We start from the raw sequence: 20,856 nt of genomic DNA on the forward strand, positions 1-20,856 counted from the left end.
CTTTCCTCCAGTTCAGCACACAGTTTGCCAGACTGGAGATGGCAATCTGGGATGCTTTCACTCACTAGACAGCCGTCATACATTGTAGCATCAGAACTCCTGTTTGCCTTTCACCTTCTGCCTGATGACAGCAGCCAAAGGTGCAAATGCATGCATGTGATTTATAAGTGTCTACAGTATTTACACCTTGGATAATCAGTACCATGAATTCTGAAACAGTGTGTCTCTTTCTGTGCTTCATAACTTTTGAACTTTTAGAGGGAACATCCCAAGTTTCTCCTGGACAATGCACTTAGACACACAAACATCTCACTCAGTTAATCTAGCAGGCACTGCATGTGACAAGGTAAAACAAGTAGCACTGACTTTATTGTTTAACTCAGCTGTTACTTGGCTTGACCTTTTAACATTTCCTTCAAGAATAACTCAAAGCAATTTTGGATTTTGCCTTGTTATAAAACATTGTTGCATGGTTATAAAAACAAAATTCACACAGGAAAAAACACCAGCAGTTCCCTGGAGACCCATTCAATCCTGTTCTATGGATAGCCCAAATGGTATGCTTCTGGCCTGCGATGCAAAACAGAGAAATAAAGCAAATAAAACTCTGAAAGGTCTCAAATAGAAAACCAGTTGCTAACATGAGGATTTCATCAATTGAGGAAGCAGTTATGGTTTTGACAAAGCACTAACTTTATTTTAAAATGAGAGCATTTCAACAAGATCAGAACAGTTAATCCAACTACTCCAAAATGCTGTTTTTCATCACAAAGCATGTCAGGACAGCTGACAGTGCAGTCTTGGGAGGTCAGCTGTGATATACTTGAGCTGGTGTAAGTCGGACCAGAGAGGGTAGAGCAGCTAAAGGAGGAGGACAGTTAGTACAATGAGTATTATAGGGTGAAAATGAAGAAAAGTAGTTCTCAAGAGAGAAGTAAGGAAAAAACAGTGCTTCCACAAAATGATTAAGTGTTTCTAAACTTCTGAGGAAGTGTAATACTGCTTAGAGATTTACCTCATTCTGCAAATCTGCTTTCATCAATACAGCTGTACTAAGAACCTTTAGAGAGTACCCCTCTTTCCATATATTAGCTGTGTCTGGGCATATCTGAGCAAGTCTACTCTCAAGTTAGATCCCCAGCTACGTAGAGGAACTGGGTGGAAAAGCTGATTTTATTTATTTATTAATAACTTTCTTTTAATTAAAATCTAATTTGTGTTAGATTCTAATGTGTTTCCTCCACTCAGAAATGGAGATTTCATATTTTGCAAGTGGCTTTACTGCAGTCAGGTATTAGCCACAAGTAACTGAGTGATTGAGTTCTCTTTGCACGGAAGTATTGGGAGCCATCCCAACTTAAAGAGTCACCAAAGGATTTTCCAAACTGAAATACTCTGAAATACTCTGACTACCCTTACAGTATCTAATGCAGAATCCTAGACAGGAAATATTCACTAAACCAATTAAAAGAAACAAACAAACAACCTAGATTCTCAAATTCTTTCTAATGAAGCTTTCATTGACAAGCTCAGCAAGAGGTTAGCAGAAGATAGTTAGACAGTAGAGCTCAAAGCAAGTCACAACTGTATTGATAAATGTCTGCCTAGAACATTTTTCCAAGCATGAAGAAAAAGAAATGGAAATAGTATATTCGGGTATATAGAATGTAGTGCATATATATATACACATATATATGTATATATATATATATATTATATATAGTATATAGAGGAAATAGCAAAGAGAAATAAAAATTGGATAACAAAGGAAAAGAGTGCCATAATCTTATAATTACCTAAAGCTATGTGTGGAACTAGGAGCTGGACTTAATGATCCCAGTGGGTACGTTCTGACTTGGGATATTCTGTGATACCTTGAACATCTATGCAGAACTGAAAGGGAAGTGATTCCTACCATCTTACTGACAGTCATCACTGTAAGTGATCAGAATTTGTTTTAGCTGAGTTCTGCCACTTGAAATCCTTCAGAATGAGGAAGTGATCTCTTCGCTCCTATATATACTGTATTGGTAATGAGAGAAGCTGACACTGAGAAGTGGTCAGCACAGCATTTCTTATTTACATTCTATGAAAAGGAGGTTCAGATCACACAATTCTTTTTCAGCTACTGACAAGCAGTTTGCATTGTGAGAAAAAGCAGACTAAGCAAGGGTCATAGAAACCCCACTGTTCAGACCAAAAGGGTGTCAAGATTGAATTCCAATGTGCTCTTCCAGAGCTTGTCCAGTTTATCATTTGAATTCACTTTGTTTTCACCTGGTAAGTGTATTTCAGGGTCTATTGCTACTTACTGAGTTTGGAGGGAAATAAATAAATAAATGTTGGAGTGGGTTCTGAAGAAAACTGCTGAACTGCTTCTGGCATTCCCTGTCTGAAAGCTCTGTAACCTGAGCTCTTGTCTAACTCCTGTCAGTTTCCAACCCTGTGTAGTATTAGATTTATGTTCTTGATCGCTGTCAATTATTCTCATGGATTGTGTATGCATGAGAAGACAGTGCTTGTTGTAATTTGTTCCCGGAGCGGAATGTCCAGAGTTTTGTTCCAAGGTACTTCTGCCAGCTGGTCACAGTCAGGATGTATGAGCTATCATGACTGAAAGGACTTCACCAGTAACAAAAGGATGTAATGTTCAGAAAAAAATGTATGAGGTGAGATGAATCATTAACTACAGATAGCTACAGATATGATTATACATAACTGCTTGCTCTGAGGTTTGTGGTTAACTAGCTTAGTGATTACAGTCAATGCATAAAGCATGACTATGCTATATTTTTGCTGCATGGCACCTCATCAGCCACTGAACTGAGTGAGATTTTACTTCCCAGATTGCATCTGTAAAGCTTACCTATGTTTACACAAGTTCCAGAAAAAGCTCAAACATTTGCCTCTTGCTGTCTCAATAGTTTTTCCTTGTTCTTGGTGCCCACACAGGGCAGATATCTCAATGGCCAGGCTCATCATCCACCTGCTTCATACAGATTGTATGTCACCGAGTTATGTAAGAGTAATGCTCCAGATTCTCATGCCTTCTATTCCTTCCTTCTACTTCAGATATGCTCCTGCTTGCTGCTGCTGTTTTGCAAACCAGGCTGTGGCACCTGTCACAACACTGTTGTCCCATCCTAGAGGGGACCCCAATGTATATAAGAGGGTGGATAGTGATAGGACAAGGGGGAAAGGTTTTAAACTAAGACAGGGGAGGTATAGGTTAGATATTAGGTAAAGTTTTTCATGCAGAGGGGGGTGATGCACTAGAACAGGTTGCCCAGAGAAACTGTGGATGCCCCATCCCTGGAGACATTCATGGCCAGGCTGGATATGGCTCTGGGCAGCCTAGTCTGGCAAACCTGTACATAGCAGGGGAGTTGAAACTAGATGATCATTGTGGTCCTTTTCAACCCAGGCCATTCTACGATTCTTTGATTCTATGATTTATCCAGACCTGATCGTTAGACTGCTGCTGATGCAGCTAGAAACATCTGCTTGAGGAATTACTCCCAAAAGATCAAAAGGTGAGTCCTGGGTTTCATCTTGAAATATCTTTCTTTCATGAAGCTAGTGGTGGAACTGCATCATTTTAACCCAAGCTAACTGGCAGTGTCACAGATAAGGAGGCTTATGCCTGCAAGACTCTATTGCTAGGCAGTGACTGCCCTTCAGTATCAATATAATCCCTTCCAAGCATTTAACTCTCTGAAAAAGAGTGAATGTCTATCTGTAAAACTGGCCACCCAGTTTCCCCACTAGCATGGCAGTCTTCCACGTGACACTGATGGAGAAGCTGGCTGCCTGTGGTTTGGATGGGCATACACTCTTGGGTAAAACACAGGCTGGATGGCCAGGCCCAAAGAGTTGTCATCAATGGAGTGAAATCCAGTTGATAGCCAGGCACAAGTGGCGTCCCCGAGGGCTTGGTACTCCTATTTAACATCTTTATTGATGATCTTGATGAGGGGACTGAGTGCACCCTCAGTAATTTTGCAGAGGACACCAAGTTGGGAGGGAGTGTTGATCTGCCAGAGGGAAGAAGGGCACTATAGAGGGACCTGAATAGTTTGGGTTGATGGGCCAAGGTTAACTGTATGAGTTTCAATGGGGCCAAGTCTTGCATTTTGGTCACAACAACCCCAGGCAACCCTACAGGCTTGGGGAGGAGTGACTGGAGCTGCCTGATGGAGAAGCACCTTGGTGTACTGATGGACAGTTGGCTGATTATGAACCAACAGTGTACCCAGGTGGCCAAGAAAGTCAATGGCATCTTGGCTTGTATCAAGAATGGCTGGTGAGGACTAGGGATGTCACCCTGCACTGATGAGGCCTCACCTCAAGCACTGTGTTCAGTTTTGGGCACCTCAGTACAGAAAGGATGTTGAGGTGCTGGAGCAGGTCCAAAGAAGGGCAACAAGGCTTATGAATGGCTTGGAGAATAAGCTCTGTGAGGAGTGACTGAAGGAACTGGAGCTGTTTAATCAGGGGAAGAAGGGACTGAGGGGAAACCTTATTGCTCTCTTTGAACACAACATAATTACACTGGAAGTGTGTTGAAGAGGCTCGGGATTCCACCTGAGAAGCTGATCTTACAACACTGAATGAAATTCAGACATCTTCTTACAGGTCTTCCAAGAGAATTCAATGCTAGATATCTGTTAGATATTTGTATTTATATACTTCTTTTGACCATGAGATGTAATGTCATCTGAAGAATGGAAAACACTATAGTCAGAGATGGTTAGCATATAAAAATAATAACTGAAATACATTTTGATGATTCTTTTCATAAAATCTAGCACTCTGAATGCTATGAGGGCTCTCTTAAAATTCATTTTTAATGAAGCAGTTTGAGGCACAGGAGTTTTGGGGTATTTCTTCTTAATGGCAGTTGCATGCAAGGGAACTATTTTAACTATAGGTGAATTTTCTGATTTCTGTAACTTTAAGCATTGTAAATTTCTAAGGGGAAGGGCGGGGAAGGGAGGGGGAAGGAAACAAAGGAAGATCTATATTTCTGATATTTTCTGCCACTCTTTATTCTCTTGAGTTCTGTCACAGAAATAAACAGGCTGAGACCTCTTCTTAAAAACGGTTTGCTAAATTTAGCCTTATTTGGAAAAAAGATGCAAATGAGAATTAGGATGAAAGCTGCTCTGCAGCAGGAGTCCTGACAAATGTATGAGAGTATCGCTGGGAAGGAGTGCACCAAAGCATCTTCCAAGCTGTATTAAAAATAAATAAATAAATAAATTAAAAAAGACATAAGTAGTGCTAAGTCTAAAAAATGTTTCTGTCACTGTTTCTGAATGATACATTATATAAGGCAGCTGCATGTCTTCGTTTCTCTGAACAATTCCACACCCTTCTTCACCCTAAAATGCTCTTCCACTTTCCATGGAGATATAATTTCTCGACTAAGAATCTAATTCTGCAGCACACTGCACTCACCCAGACTCAAGGGACTTAAAGTAGGAGGTTAAAAGTGGTCAGCATTTACAGAGGGTGTGCAGCACCTCACAGGACTGAATCCTGAGTAAAAGACACTCTTTCTTTCCTGTGAACAGTTTTGCAGTTGCATGTATTTCACAGCAGAAAACTTCTGAATCAGTAGCACTGCTTTTATGATACCTACAGCTTTTGATAACTGTACCTTGTTACTTGTTACTAGCCGTTTTTACATAACATCTGTCACAGCAAGTGATCGGTGGCTGATCCTCATTCTTCAGCCTTTGCACATCCTGGATCAGATTCCCAGATACTTAGTACAAGCTTCAGGGGCCCCTTCAGTGCATCTAGCTCATGCTCCCACTCTGATTCCGCTCTGCAGGAGCCAAGAGAGGAAGATCAGCTTTGTCAGAAGCCTGCAGTATGAATGCCCCATCCACTGCCCACTGCAACTTAAAAGAGGAATATCATCCATCCTCTTGAAGCTGCTAGGTCGCACTGCTCTGAAAGCATTCTGATAATGAGCTAGGCAAGGCTTGGTGTCAGATTCAGTGAGAAGCAAGCTGGAGTGACAGTGACAGTCCGAGCTGCTTTTGGATGACCTTCACCACTTTAAATGTAGCTGGCTCCCACATTGCACTGCCAGATCCACTCCCACCCCATATGTGCGCTAGGGTCCCTGTGGACCTACAACTGACACAGCCTGCAGAGGCTGACTATTAATGTTCAGCAACACTTTTGGCTTCTATACTGGGCATGGGAAAGTCCACGCTGGATAGGCTGATGTGTTGGAAGCATGCCTAGCAATACAGAAAGCCTTAAATTTTTGTTAGCTTTTAAATTCTATTCTATTTTTTATCATTCTTGACTTTTTGGCAAATTTCTGTGTATTATGGTGGTAGATTTTTCCCACAAAATGGGAGAGGGATAAAAAGTGCAGTAGACAGGAGCTATGCCTGCTCTGATTTTCAGACAGTCTGCTCTTTTCGCTCATATGCCAAGGCAGTGACTGGGGTTCAGTAACGATCTTCTTCTTATTATTCTTTTTTTAAAGGTACTAACCTGCTTGCACTTCAAATAATCTGGCTTCCTGTGGTAATGAGATTGGTGGTGTATGGGGGAGTGTGTGTTTTGGCTGCTGAGCAAAGGATGTGAGAGATTCACCTGAACAAGCAGCAATGTGATCACAGCTTCTAGTAGAGACCAGGGAATCTCCATGTGTGAGATGCTGTCTTTCAAAGCAGGAAAAGCTGCACTCTGTATTCAGCAGAATCTTCTTACAGAAGTACTAAGAGTTACTCAACTTCTGTGAGCTTAAACACTCACTGCATTTGGCAACCAGAGAGCTGGCTGCTGGCCAGTTAATACCAGAGAAGAAAACTCTGGCCTAGTGATGTAAATGAAGTGCTGGCATTTGGTGGGGAAAATCTGCTAAATTTTCAGATTAAAGTTTTGTGTTATTTTTTTCCTTCCTTCCTTCCTTCCTTCCTTCCTTCCTTCCTTCCTTCCTTCCTTCCTTCCTTCCTTCCTTCCTTCCTTCCTTCCTTCCTTCCTTCCTTCCTTCCTTCCTTCCTTCCTTCCTTCCTTCCTCTCCTCTCCTCTCCTCTCCTCTCCTCTCCTCTCCTCTCCTCTCCTCTCCTCTCCTCTCCTCTCCTCTCCTCTCCTCTCCTCTCCTCTCCTCTCCTCTCCTCTCCTCTCCTCTCCTCTCCTCTCCTCTCCTCTCCTCTCCTCTCCTCTCCTCTCCTCTCCTCTCCTCTCCTCTCCTCTCCTCTCCTCTCCTCTCCTCTACTTTTCTTTTCCCCTCCAGTATAATGCCTGCTTTCCACTGACTTTGAATAGTCAAATCCAGCTATACATTTTTGTCTTAGAAGTTACAAATATCATAGAACAGCTTAGGTTGGAGGGGACCTTAAGGATCACCTTGTTCCCACCCCCTTGCCACAAATAAGGTTGACAACTACTAGATCAAGTAGTTTAGCATGGACTGGTTATTGACTACCAGTTGCAGTGTTTGCAGTTTGTCCATTCAGTACGCTCTTGAACCTGGGATTGTTCATAATCTAGGTTCTTCTTTTTTGGTAAGAAGCTACTTCAAGGATGACCACAAAAATATGTCCTCTGCCACTGTACCTGATACATGCAGAAGATTCACACTGAGAAGGCCAAGGTTGGTAATAAAATAGAATTTTATGTTTGCAGCAGAACTAGTCTTTGTGCTTTGAGGAACAAAGAAGAAGTTCTTGTTTACAGGGTTGGTTTTTGTTTGTTTGTTTTGTTTCGTTTTTATGGCTATTAATGCTACTCTGCTGCAAAATAGCCCATTTAGTAAAATTTCTATAAAGGTTAATAACCTTTTTAAGCGTGTCAGCTTGTTTCTTAGAGTGTCACACACAGGAGCCCTGAGGGCATTTGGCTGAGTGCAAATGTTTCTGCATTTAAGTCCCATTTGCATTTAGAGATTCCAATGGCTAAGTCAAATTCTCTCCCCACACTCACAGATTTCTGTGTGTAGGCTCTTTTTCTCATAATCCATTTATGAGAATACCAGTCCCTACAGGACAAGTGACTTCTCAGATTCCCTGGGACCTGAGGTACACCTTTCCCCAGGAGCTTAAACCTTAGAGATTCCAACATTAATCACCCCATTAATTCATAGGTAGCATAAGGACTCTGAAGATACAGTGCGTGTTACTGTAGATTTCCTGCTTCTCCTTCCTATCTAAGGCTGAGTATTTTTTCAGCTCTAAAACATTCCTTCGAACAATCTTATTTGTAGCCAGTATCCAACAGTTGCTTGCAAGGGTGCTAAATTCTTAAACATCTTTTCAAGCTGAGCTGCTAATCCAAATAGTTATAATGTTGTTACAACTAGTTAAGTTCAGTTCTGCGTTGTGTGCCTCACTTCCTGGTTTAGTACTAGTGTAGTCCTCTTTTTTCTGCATTTCTTCTATTGGGAAATAAATCCAGTCCATGTTTGCTAATTCTTATATAAATCATTTATTAAATAATAATAATAATAATAATAATAAAAATAAATGCAAATTTCTTCTAAATCCTTGCACTCAGGCCTAATGTTTCCCAGGCAAAGTTACAAACACAGTGCTTTCCAAAACTACTTTAGTAATCAAAAATATATTTACACTTTTCAAAAGACAAAGAATTGCAGAGGATCTTCTGGACCACCATGTTTAGTCCCCGTTATATGATCTTCTTCACAAATTCAGCTAGCTCTGTTTTAAAAGCAGTTACTTTATTTTCCCCCTCCACACTTCTCTTATGAAGTATTAGATACTGACTCATATGTCCCAGCCAAGAAGTATGGGTTTGGTTGTGCCAGCATGTTCTTTGCCAATCAAAACATTATTTCTTTTCTCTCCCTTTGAAATATATATTGCAAACATATCTCCCATCAGCCTTCAATTTGCTAAGATAAGAACTCTCTTTTGGAAGTATTTATGCTACAGGTTGCAGTCCGGTGTTTATACACCACAAGACAGATTCAGATGAGGGCAGTCTTCCTGTGAAAGTCAAAAGCTCTGTGCAGACTTTTTTAGTAGATCTCTTTTTGCAGTTTCCATGTGTTTGGTATGCTTACTGTATCACGTTTCTTGCACCATCTTTTTAACAGGTGTAAATATCAACCAAAGAATAAGAAATTATAATGTAACTTTAGATGCACACCTATAATGCAAGTATATATAATTTTTTATATTTGTAAAGTCCACTAGCCAATTAAAATGGCTAAAATACTGATTTGATTATGATGTGAAAGAAGACCTATATAAAATACTGCAAAGTAATTTGTATACTAGGCAAGCAAACAATCTGGAAGATTAGAAAACATGTGTTGAGAAAGTTAAGACCATCCTCCCCCTGAGTTCTATAGAGTTTCCTGCAAGTGTGAAAACACCTACTCTAGCAAGTGAACAAGGTCAAATGTAAAATCCAGTGGCAGTTATAGGATGATATCTGTTTCTCTGAGGAAACAAATTCAAATGAGCAAATGTTTTAAAATACAAAGAGAAATTATGTTCAGTATCCAAAACATGTTACATTCTTCCTTTCCACTTAGAAATCCAGTTTTGTTTCATTAGCAACTATCTGCAAAGATGTTCTTTTCTTCAGCTTCAGGGTATGTATGTGTACATATATACATAATGTATATAAAGTATGTACATCCGAACACACGTGACCAAAGACATACACAAAGTACCTAGTTGTACAATTTGTGGCATTTCTGTAGTCAGTTACAAAGCTCAGTTGTAAACATTTGTTTCCTTGGGGAACATTTCAGTAATTACTGAATGCTGTTGTTGTGCAGAGATGGAGCAGTGTACTGACATGGTTTCCCCAGTGGTACAAGAGGGACTGAAATGATTCAGACAGCTTTCTTCCCACCACACTAGGCAGAAATGAACTTAAAAATGTGTCAGTATATATTTATACTCTTACTTCTCCAAGGGCAGAAGGGCTGTTTAAGTCTTCCACATCTGGCTGCTCTCTCCCACCCTTTTCCTGTGGGAAGTTCTCTCACATCTTTGGCCACAGAGAAGAGGAAGACTAGCTGTGTGAGGAGACTACACAGCAACCCAAAGGTCAGTGGAATCTTCCTGGGAAAACTAATTAAAAGTATTGCTTTACTCTGCAAAGTGATTTTGTAAAGATTTCAGCCAGTGCTATCATTGGCAGAGACATACTGAATCACAGGAACAAATTTAGGAAGGCTGGAGTTCTAGAAGGTAGAATCTCCAGGATGCAGCATGAAACTGTAAAGAACTGAGATGAATATATTTGCTGAAAGTCAGTGTAAGAATCTACTAATCAATGAAGACCAATGCCACTGGCACTAAAACAAATTATCTGACTGAAATGTGTGGAAAAAACTCATGTTTCTGACAATGTGACTAAAGCACGCGATTGGCACATACTGCAAAACAGTCTGACCAGACTTTCAAAGATCAAGTTTGCATAGTTTGCATGTCAGGAAAAAAACTAACAAGAGTGACATAAAACTCCACATGAATATTTACGAGAACCCAGAATCAAAAACTTGTTTGTTAAAAGATAACCTGAGAATCTTTACAGAAAGCTTCATTCTCAAGTGTGAACCTTTTGTTCAGGCATCTCAGAAGCTCAGTAAGATGACATCTGTATCTGGTCATTGTAAATCAAAGGCAAGGTATTTTGTCCCACTCTGAAAATTTGGGCTCTTCAAGAGAGTTCAGTATCTGAGGTCATAATGACAGACTGTCTGCAGGCCCTCTTGATGCTGGGAAAGAATGGTTTATGGTTCAGAAGCTGAACCAAAGCATCAGAATTGATACTGGCAATGCACACCATGGCATCATTTTTGCTGTGCCATATTTAAAAAGGAATTCCACTTCAAGCCTTAGGATTTTACTCCTGCTGGATTACGTTATTATTCTCTTTTTGCTGATCTCTGTACCTGATAAATCTGTACTGGCTGATGCTACTTTTGCGTAGAGCTCCGCTGAATAATGCATATAAAACATATTTACCTAAGCAACCTAAGAAATAACTAAGTATCTGAATGATGCAATGATTTCTGAACTCAACAAACCCTTCAACACAGACTGCAAAACTTGCACTAATTTCATGTCATAAAAAGTCTCAAAAACAAAATCATAACCCCATCCTAATCTAAGAAATTACCTCCTCTACTTCTTGAAGGCAAATTGAAGTGTCACTTTGATGCACAGTTCATGTGGAAAAGTAGAAGAGATGAAAAGAATCCAACCATCACAATCTCATAGGGCAGATTTCATTCTTTCAGTGTGCCAAAACTCATGCTGCCTGGCTCAGCTCCAGCAAATTATCTAATATATCTTAGTGAGGCAACTCATGTGATCCATTATAGCTAATCAAACCTTAAGTACTTAGGCAAATTCCAGCACCAGAAGAGAATGAGTTGAGCCTGTGAACAGTAATTGTGTACAGCAGACTAAAGCAGTGGTTAATATGTAAGCAAACTGCCGATAACTATAACTAAAAGTATATTTTCTTTGCTGATGAGGCTGAGCAAGTTTCTTGGCACGTGCTCCTTCTACTTTTAGAAATTCAGTTGACATGGCCCCAGTTGCTCAATTTGCCATAGGTTGCTGGAGATACTTGTTGGTTACCTCAACAGTGTTCAGGGAAAAACAGATGATTGCAGCTTTCCTGCCACTCCCCCTACACTCCCCTTGGTACACCCCCTTGAAGTCTCAAATGGCAGGCCTGCTTTACACAGCTGAAAATCAAGTACTGCCAGAAATTTTTCCTACTGTTATGGAAAAGCAATAATTCATCTCTGACTCTGCATAGCCAAAATCTCTAAAGAAAATAAACCCCCTAAACTGATGGAAAGAATAAAAATGGCCACCCACTGGCCATGTAAATATACAGCTAAATCTTATATCTTTTATTTTTTTTTCCCTTCTGCAAATGAACAATCAATTATTTACAGATACACACCACTTTTCTGTGATTTATTTAAATGTCCCTTCGTTGTTGTTCAAACATAGTGGTTTTTATTTATTAACACAAATTAAAAATACTTCTTGGGTTGTGGTTTTTTTTCTCCTTTGCAATCTTTTTTCCTCCCTGTTTGTATTTGAGAAGGTTAAAGGACGATCTGTACTGCATAATAAAAGTTCTTATTTATCTAGTGACCAAATATATTTCAGTCAGCTAAAATGTGAAGCTTCTGTTCTGCCAAGTAATTCCGTCATGACCTGATGGGTATTAACCTGCTTGAAAGGGAAAACCTTCATTTTATCTGAAGGAAGATACTTAACAGCTCATTTAATGTCACTGGGAACTGTGCTGGCTGGTAACTGCTTCTCTATCTAGCTCATGGCAATGTTATTTAGAGGCAGTGATCCTGTGAGGGTCACCAGCTAGTTACGGTCTGTGAAGATCACAGAATCATTGCTCTGGATTTCACTCAGTTCACAACTCTCTGAACCTGGTCATCCAGCCAGTTTTTAGCCAGCAAAGACTACACTTATCTAAACCACAGGTTGCTAGCTTCTCCAGGGGAATGCTTTGGGAGACAGTATCAAAAGTTCTGCTAATGTCTGTGTATGTCCACAGCCTTTCTTCTTAACTTATCATAGAAGGAGGTCAAGTTGGTTAAGCAGGACCTGCCTTTCAAGAGCCCATGCTGGCCAGGCCTAATCCCCTGGCTGTTCCACACATGCCATGTGATTGCACTCAGATGATCTGTTCCTGATCTTTCCTGATTCTGACGGGCCTTATGTTCCCCAGATCCTCCATCTGACCCTCCCTGTATATAGATGTTACATTGGCTAGTCTCTAGCCATTTGGGACCTCCCTGTTTTACCAGAACTGCAGATGAACAGCAGTTTGGCGAGAATTTCCACCAGCTCCCTCAGGTGGCTCCATGGACTTGTGACTGTTCAGGTGGCATAACAGTTTGCTGTTTCCTCTTGAATTATGGGAGATTTATTCTGCTCCCCATCCCTGTCTTTCAGCTCAGGGTTCTGAGTACTCTGAGGATAGCTGGTCTGACTTCAAAGACAGAAGCAAAGAAAATATTGGGTACTTCAGCCTTTTCCTCACTCTTGGTAGTAATGTTCCCCATCAGATCCAGTAAAGGACGCTATAGTATGCTATTGATTAAGCAGAATTAAATTACTTAGTTAGTGGTTCAGACCAATGCTATTCAATAACATTCAGAAGATTTATGCATAATGTATACAATTTATTGATAAGAATGCATGATCAAAATTACTGTCCTGCTAGCCTTAGCAAGGGCATAAGCAGTATTTTTCTTGTTGCAAATGTTTTGGTTGTATTTGTTTCCCAGTAATAACACATTTTCTCTGAATAACTAATGTGTGTTATAAATATATATATATATATCTTTGTTGTACTGCTCATGTTAATGATGGCAGGCTGATGACATTCCACAACATACCTAAAATGTCCAGAAAAACAAAGAGAAATTCCACTGAGAATAAAAGTGAAACTTGTCCACCCGTTTGGGAACACAACGTGATTTTAACAGAATGATCTATAAGCCTCCAAACAGTCACTCTCTGGATACATTTCCATTCTTTTTATTTTATCAGACCATCTTTATGACCACGTGAAATAACAGCCGCAGTATCAGAATTACAAATGCTTGTCTTCACTCAGATATACAGGTCTGAAAGAGTTCTCCTGTAGAAAGAGAAAGTAAAAACAGGCTTAAGACAGAATTTGATCTCCTTCTGCAAGGATCCATATAATATCCTAATCCCAACAAGGATAGTGAAGACATCTGCATAAATTTCCATACTGCAGTCCAAACAGGACCTGACAGTGTAGTGATGGCAGCAGCACCTCACTGACCCGGACTAATTCTTGTCTGTTTACCTGCAATTGTGGAGACATGGAACTTGTTGTTGACTCCAAATGTGCCTGGGAAGCTTTGGTAAATGAATAAAAATTCCCATGTACGTTTGTAGTCAGCACTGATCTATCTCCATGAGTGTTCAAGTTTCTGATCTAACCTGTATAAAGCTAGGCTATGCATATATTTGGAAGCAGCAGTTTTGACCATAGGATACACACATTCCCAGTGAGGCTGTGAAAGTAGCAAACCAGAATAAAACTATTTGCTTTAATTGCAGGATACCTTAGTACACGCTAAACATTTGAATCAGAACTGGTACACATACAAGTAGCCAGGGATACACTGAAGGCTGACAATGTGAGTTTGAGCCCTTCAAAAGGAAAGCTATCCCAACAGCTGGAAATTTACCTTAGCTGCGCAGTTGCTGGGAAAGGACTTTCCACTGAAGAAAAAGTAAGTTGTGGCTGTGGAAGACCACCGGACCTTCCAGAAACATTCATACTGAGTTTTGTGACACTCTGCCTTTTTATAAAAGCAGTTACCTATCTGTCAACATTTCAAAGCCATTGCAGAGCATGAGAGCAGGCAAATCCACCACATTTGTTAATGGAGCAATGTGGTATAAGTAAGGATTGAGACACTATCTGGCTCCTTTTCCTGTTTTAAATCATGGGATTTTAAAAACCTGCTTATGCCAGATTTCAATATTTCAAGATTTAAATATTTCTGAAGCAAATCTTAAGAACTATTTGTAGAAATTTACAGAAGAGTTTGGCCCAGCGGTGAAATAGAGAATGCATGAACTGCTAATCAAACCATGCGCAATATAATGGATACAAAATTTATTAGAAAGTTGCGTCTAAGCAAAAGACGTGGATTCAAAGATGGCACATGATAAAGACAATGGAGACTTTCATTCACAAGTCAGCTGTATTTCTGAGCACTGGTGTTTGCAGAACAACTGTTTTCTTAAAGACGACAGAAGGGATGAGTAAGTATGTACATATATATATTTGCACATATGTACACACCATATGCAATAACTGAACATTACGGAAGAGAGACAAGCAGATCCACAGCCAAAATTTTTAAAGGTATTCCCAACAGTCTGATGTATGCAGACCATAGTAAGGAAAGGTCTTTTGTAAGTAGAATATATGCAGGGAGAAAGAGATGATTGTAAGATTTATTCCAGCTATTCTTAATGCTTGCTATTCTTAGCAATAACTCTCCTTAGCCAAAGACTATTCTTAGGCTTAAAACAAGGTTTTTGGAATATCTGGCCCAGGGGAACAATCTGAATTATTTAGGCTGAAGGAGGGAGAAGCACAAAATCTCTCCAGCCTCTGGAAACACAGAGCTACCAAGTCACGGGCATCTCTAACAAAAATGACAAAACTCATAGGAAGAAGCAGAGTTTTATGGAGCTGATGGACAACACCAGAATGAAAAGAACCAGAACTGTATATATGTGTGTCAGGCCTCATACTGTGGCACTTTTTGCAGCTCTCAGACAAATTTGGCCTGTGGTGTGTCCTATAAGCAATATCCAAGGAATGACATGTTCAGAGAGCTGCAATAGCTCTTTCCCCTGTTCCCAGTGCTCCCCAGACCTTGGCCATGAAATTCCAGATCGAGCTGCACATGATGCACTTTCCTACCAAGCATGCCTCAGAGCTGCCCTGTGAAATATATCCAGGAAAAGTTCATAGGGTCTTCAGCAGTTTGAAGGGCCTGGCTCTGGTGCAGGCCTGGCCTTCCTCCCAGCAGCCACGCTGATGCCTTTAATCAAACAAAGGGAAAAGTACAGGTTCTGTAATGTTTGTCTTACGATGGTTATTTTGTATGTGCAAATTGCATTATGTTCAGGATATAGAAGTCTTATGCTCAAGATACAGGAACTAGGTAGCCAAAGAAGCAGATGTAAGTCTCAAAGCAGGGAACTGTTTTCTGACAAGTTCTTAGGTAACAGAAGATAGACTGTTTGCAGAAGATTCCTGCCACAACAAGGCTGTTCATAATTGAATCATAGAATCACCAAGGTTGTAAAAGACCCCCAAGATCATCTAGTCCAACCGTCCCACCTACCACCAGTGTTTCCAATAAGATGAGAACAGGTGTTTACTCTCAACAAACCATCCCACAAAAGGAACTTGAGAAAGACCAGAGTGATCAACTAAAGGACGTACTAAGCAAGACCCCCACCTCAAAAAGAACTGAGCACATGCAAGGAAGTGGAAACCTCTGTTAATGATTTTGGGGGGAAATATCGAATACGTACACACTTTCCAGGAAAATCTTTACATATGTAACACAAGTGATGTGCATAAGCTGAAGATCTTTTGCACCAGCTGCACACATTAGGCAGAACAATCCCTCCCATGCATTGTGCACTGCAATAAAGACTGCCTGCTGCTTAATACCACATGGCCGTAAGGAGCTTCATTCAGACTGGAGGTGGCCTGGTGTCAGGGGAGGCACCCCGATGCGCTCACCCATTTAAAACAGTGTGGAAAACATTGTTTCTAGAGGCATTAACCCCCGCAGCCAAGCTTCTAAGAGGCAGAAGCGCAAAGCATTCAGGGAGAAATTAGGTCGGAAAACACTGGTAAATTATAGCAAGAACTAGAACAGTGTTGGCGCTTAGCGCCTGAGGTGTCGGCACCCACCCGAGGCGGGCGGTGAGGGGCGCTCAGAAGAGGGACGCGGCGGGAAAGCCGCTCAAGGAGACTCCGGCTGGAAGGGGGGACGGCCTCCTGAGGGGGAGAGGAGGAGGGAAGGGCGGGAAGGAGGAGTAGGGCAGCCTCGCACGTGTAGGAAGGCCAGGCATGGGGGCTTTCTCCTTTCGGCCCTGAGAGAGCCCCTCCGCCAAGCCCGTAACTCCAGCGCAGCCCTTCCCGCCGCCGAGAGGAGCCGTGGCCGGGTAAGTAACGCCCTTCCTCCGCCTTTCACTCCGGGAGCGGGCGGGCAGCACGGAGCCGCGCTGCTGGCGGTCTCTTCGTGAATAGGGTTGGGAGAGCGTCTATGCGGGGGACCTCTCGCCTGGCGGAGATGCGGGGATGAAGCAATCCTCACCCCCGGGTCTCAGCCAGACGTGAGGCTCCCTTATGCGTAGGGAGGCGACGTGGCGGGAAAGGGAGACCAAAGTTTTCTTTCGGCTGCCTTTAAAGTCCATTGTATCTGTGTGGGTGGGGGGGTGTATTTTTGCGCGTTCCTCCTGCCCCATGTCACCTTCCCCACTTGGCTGCTTATGGCTAGGGGCTGGGGTGGGGGGGTGCGGGCTGTGAGACGTTGTCGCTACCTGAGGTGGAAAAGGTTGGGAAATCCCACTTCAGGGGAGAGCATGGTTGGGGTGTGGGTTTCTACCAGTTGTAAAGCAGTTGTGAAATATAAGGTTCTTCTGCTGGCTTTGCATGTTTAAATATAGAAATATGATTTAAGCGTGCGTAATCCAATGGGTTACGCTTCTGGCAGCTTGTCTAGTGAAAAAGTATTTAAAATTTAAAATGTCTGAAGCAGCAGATAAAAATCCTTTGATTTTAAAATATTGGTGATCACTTTTAGTTTGATGCTTTGGATTGAGTGCTGTAGATCTGATGAAGGTCTTGCCTCAGAGGGAACTCCATTAAATTAGGGGAACAAAATCAGTGTGCGTCGGGGGATACCACATGGCTTGGTTCTGACAAGGAGTGCAGTGTCTACTGATTGCTACGCCGGTGTTTGATGCTTCATTCCATTAAAAGTGATGAAGGTGAGAGGTTTCCTAAAGTTTGGCCAAGGGCTGTATCCAATCAGGACTGAAGGGCTCAGGCTAACTGCACCACTCTCTGTTTCAAGTACATTAACACCCAACCAGTATTTATTTTAAAAGCTTTCAAGCCCATTTCTCTTTGTATTCTTTCTTAATAAAACCAAAACAAAATACATTAGGAGGCGTTCAAATGTTTCAGAAATGGGGAATGTAAGACAAGGAATCATGGTACATAGAACTTCTTTATACTGAAAGAAGCTGATGATAGTTTGTTTACCCTAGAAAGACAAAATAAAACAAATTCTATGAAAAGCTCATGTAGACATTGTGCAGATTCAGTACAAAGTGGATCTTGGATCCGAGTTTGGATTACACAGTGTGGAAAGTGTTTTGAGTTCTGGCTTGTGTTACCTACCTGCTTCTGTAAGCAGATGTCCATTGCTGTAGTTGGCTTCGCTTGATACTAACCCTGTCCACACAATTCTTCTGAACCCTACTGGGCTCTTTTATAGGGAGAGACAGGAATAAAGACACCCCATAGATATGGAAGCTGCTGTGACAATATGTTTTGAAAGGTGCTGAATGTTTTTAATTACTCGTTTTTAGCCTGTTAGTATCCATTGTGCTGAGGGTTGTCCATGCATGGAGTAGTCTTTTGTCTAACAGATGTTATTAGAAAATAACTTGGGATTCTTCATATTTGGATGAAGATGGGTCACTCTGTGAAGTTCAAATGCAATGAAGTTTTAATCCTGAAATTCAGTAGATTGGCTAGAGTAAAAATTGACCTCAGTCAAAGATGTATGAAAATGTATGGAAAGGTAATATGAAGTTTAATCCCTCCTTATGGGCCTTGGCTGGGTGTTTTTGTTTTTGTTTTCATTTTGCAGTGAACAGTGTTTAAAACAGAAGGGAACTGAACTTTCAGAAAACGACAAATGTGTACTCTGCTGGGAAATGCGTTCATGTGAGTGATCTTCCAGTACAACTCCAGTGAGATTTATAAAGGTTCCTAGTGAAAATGGGATCTGCTGGGATTTTTAAGTTTAATCATTGAGGACAGTCATCTGAGAGCCACAGTATTATTTTGCCTGATCTCAAAGGCATAATTTAACCTAATGAATGTACTTTGAAGGAAATGCACAGAATATTGTCATTGTCTCCACAAGTTCTTGCCCAGAATTGCATAGATGTAGAATGAGAGATTTCAGAACATATTTAGTATACGGATGGAGAAATGTATTGCATGTGCTACACCACAGTACGTGCAGTTAGCTCAAGGCATCTTGTAATATACAACTAGAGAAGAAAAGCATGATCGCCTCAAATAAAGCATTCTATTTGCAAAATGGTTGCTGCAGACTCTTAATGTCAATATGTGATCTGCAGGAACTTTGTACACAGGTGTCCTTTAGTTCCATCAGTCTCACTTAAGCTTGAACCCCAGTAGAAATAAGGGTGTGTAGTTTGGAGACGTCTTAAAAGTGGATCCAAGTATTGGATGCAAATAGGGGAGAGATGCTACAGGAACAGCATACATAAAAGCTGTCATAAGCGTATTTTACTTACTGCAGCCATTAAGATTCTGTCCTAGACTGTGTTGGCTTCCATATATGAGTGTTGCTTCACAGAATCGCAGGGGTTGGAAGGAACCTCAAGAGATCATTGAATCCAAATCCCCTGCTAAAGCAGGTACCCTACAATAGGTTGTGTTCATGTGTATGTCTGTATATGCATACCCACTGTATGCTTCAAAGAATTAAGTATCAGACTACAGTAGAATGTTAGTGTGGTTAAATTTAAGGATAGAGACCTTATATTTTATCTAACTTCTCCACCAAAACTTGTTATGAAATGACAGAATCCTTTATTTATTTATTTATTATGCAGCCTGAATGGCTGCATGCATTTGATAAGGGGAAGGGGGAAAAAAAAAAAAAGGAAACAGTAGTATATAAGCTATCACATTGTTCTGGAGTCCACAGAGTCCTTCCATTTGACTTTTTCAACTACCTTTTCCTATCAGAACTTGTAGTTAATATAGCTGATCCATAAAAACCTCCATGCAGTTGCTAGAGAAAGGCAATGTATGGTGCTTTGGTTCCTCAGGACAGCTCATCAGAAATGCAACAGAGTGCACACAACAGCTGCTGTTTCTGATAAGTAATCAGAATGGGAAGTCGGTGTTGGTGAGCCACAGTGCCCTGTGCCAGTAATGACAAGGTCTTTTTTGCCTCTGTAATGTATTGCTGGGGTCACTAAATCAGCTCATTTCTGACAATTCTTTTGTCATATGCACATAATACCAGGAAGAGATGGTCACTGGAGATGTTCAATAAATGTGTAGGTCTGGTACTTGGGGACATGATTTAGTGGGCAGTATTGGTGGTAGGTGGGCACTGGGCTAGTAGATCTTAGAGGTGTTTTTCAACCTTAATGATTCATTCAGTTGTATTGGTTGCTAGAATGATGGTGAGCTGTAGAAAGGTCTGTATCTGCTGTAAAAAGGCATAGCACTGGCAAAATTCAAGTAAATGAGTTTTCCTTCCAGATCTTCTACAAGGAATTTAATTAGAAATATTTTGTCAGCTTTGAGATCAAACTGGAGCAAAAAACAAATTGCACCAAGTGATTTTACCATACTTTACTATTGTCTTCTGTATATTATACACACCTCTTCACCTGTGCTTTTTCAGAATAAAGTGTTATTTTCTGAGAAATATATGTAATAAATGTGTTTTTGCTGTAAAGAACATTCTTCTTTTTTTGTTTGGGGATGGGAAGTTGGGTTCAATACAGTCTGATCTTTACTTTCATTACTCTGAAAACAGTGAGCTGGTGGATAACCTGTTTTGTGCCTGTGTGATTTTGTTTGAAGTTAGTTATTTCTGTGTTTGAAGCTTGACTGCAAGCTGTTTGACAAGATGAGAAAGCGATTGTGTTTATTTTGTTTGTGCAGCACCATGTGCATTGTGGTTATGGGATAAATAATAATTTAAAAGGAAGGGATTATTTATTGTCCTTTCTTCGGTTTCATTACATTGAGACACATCTCCATATTGGTTAAAGAAAATGTAACATTTGGATATTGTGAAGATATCTGATTACTCCCATGAGGACTTAATTTAATTCTTTTCAGTGTGGTATTTGTGCATGATTTGTTATAATACACATTTTATTTTGCCCTTGTGTATTTTTGGACCATCATGCAGTCAAGAGAAAACAATAGGATGTGACTTGTCATGAAGTGCTTTCAGCATTGTGAGCTAGGTGAAAAAGCTTGTGA

At 40.8% G+C, this 20,856-nt stretch overlaps 1 protein-coding gene across 1 annotated transcript in view; it reads left to right on the forward strand.

Moving 5' to 3' along the window:
• Window positions 1-16,640: 16,640 nt before the first annotated feature.
• The window catches only part of SLC7A2 (solute carrier family 7 member 2), a 36,840-nt gene continuing 32,624 nt past the window's right edge, over window positions 16,641-20,856 (forward strand). The window contains exon 1 of the mRNA XM_072335436.1: window positions 16,641-16,742. The gene's annotated coding sequence lies outside the window, so the exon portion shown is untranslated. The remainder of the gene's footprint in view (window positions 16,743-20,856) is intronic.

Source organism: Excalfactoria chinensis, chromosome 4 (assembly GCF_039878825.1).
Source record: "Excalfactoria chinensis isolate bCotChi1 chromosome 4, bCotChi1.hap2, whole genome shotgun sequence".
Lineage (NCBI taxonomy): Eukaryota > Metazoa > Chordata > Aves > Galliformes > Phasianidae > Excalfactoria > Excalfactoria chinensis.